This window comes from Sinocyclocheilus anshuiensis, unplaced genomic scaffold (assembly GCF_001515605.1).
Source record: "Sinocyclocheilus anshuiensis isolate Anshui unplaced genomic scaffold, SAMN03320099.WGS_v1.1 scaffold1054, whole genome shotgun sequence".
NCBI lineage: Eukaryota > Metazoa > Chordata > Actinopteri > Cypriniformes > Cyprinidae > Sinocyclocheilus > Sinocyclocheilus anshuiensis.
Genome location: NW_015536544.1, coordinates 1,036,278 through 1,037,250, shown reverse-complemented (window position 1 = coordinate 1,037,250; position 973 = coordinate 1,036,278). Strand labels below are relative to the sequence as shown.

General features: G+C 39.9%; 1 protein-coding gene across 4 annotated transcripts in view; it reads right to left on the bottom strand.

Annotated features, from left to right (window-relative positions):
• Positions 1-973, bottom strand: part of cadps2 (Ca++-dependent secretion activator 2) — a 189,061-nt gene that overhangs the window by 154,648 nt on the left and 33,440 nt on the right. The gene's annotated exons all lie outside the window — the stretch shown is intronic.

Below are 973 nucleotides of genomic sequence, written 5' to 3'. Positions count from 1 at the left end.
TTATAAGCCAAGAGGAGACTGGTTTTCCTTTGCTAAAGTAAGGAAACTTTGCTTCCTTTGATCCTGTAAACAAATGTTAATTTTCACGAGACTCACCGGCACATGCGCAACGCTGACCTCATACGTCATCAGCCCGGAACTTCCGTGCTTCCGTGTACAACTGTTGGCGCAAGCTAGATTAAAGTGATTATTACGTTTTGAATATGGATATTTTTCTTACAAAAACGCATTGATTCGCTACAGGAGGCCTTTGTTCACCCCCGGAACCGTGTGAGACACTTTTTTTTTTATGGATTTCACTTCTTTGGGATTGAAGCACTGCAACACTCGCTGACTGCAATGATAGAGCTTGCAATAGCCAGGACAATTTTTAATATAACTATCACACAGTCTAATTTCATTTTTGGGTGAACTAACCCTTTAAGCCGTAAAATATAATTACGGCATTTTTTCACATTTCATTAAATTAACAAGGAATAATAATATTTTATCATTTCAATTTATATGCATCAATACATAGTATAGAAATATGTACGTTTGGGAATGCAGTCATGTAAGACAGTAATTATACAGAAATACTTTGATGACAGACTTTCCTCAGGCATTTCAGAACGACCAAAACAACATAGATGCTGTGAACGAAATCAGTCCGCTGGTTAGTCAAGTTAGCCTAGGGTAAAACACAGCCTAATTTTCATTTTTGGGTGAACTAACCCTTTAAAGCCTGTGTTACGGCCACCAGAGCTGACCACTCAGTCAATGCTGATGTTTATACCGGCCGCGCTGCGCCCCAGAACTCATGCTTATCACATCTGTCAAATCACATCGCGCGGCACGACAAAATACAATAGAATTCTATTTTATTTTGTCGCGCCGCGCCGCTCGCGTCCGGTGTACAATAGAACCAATTATAATCAGTGATGTTGTCTACACTGGATGCAGTAAACTGATGTCTCGTTCTATTTATGATGCG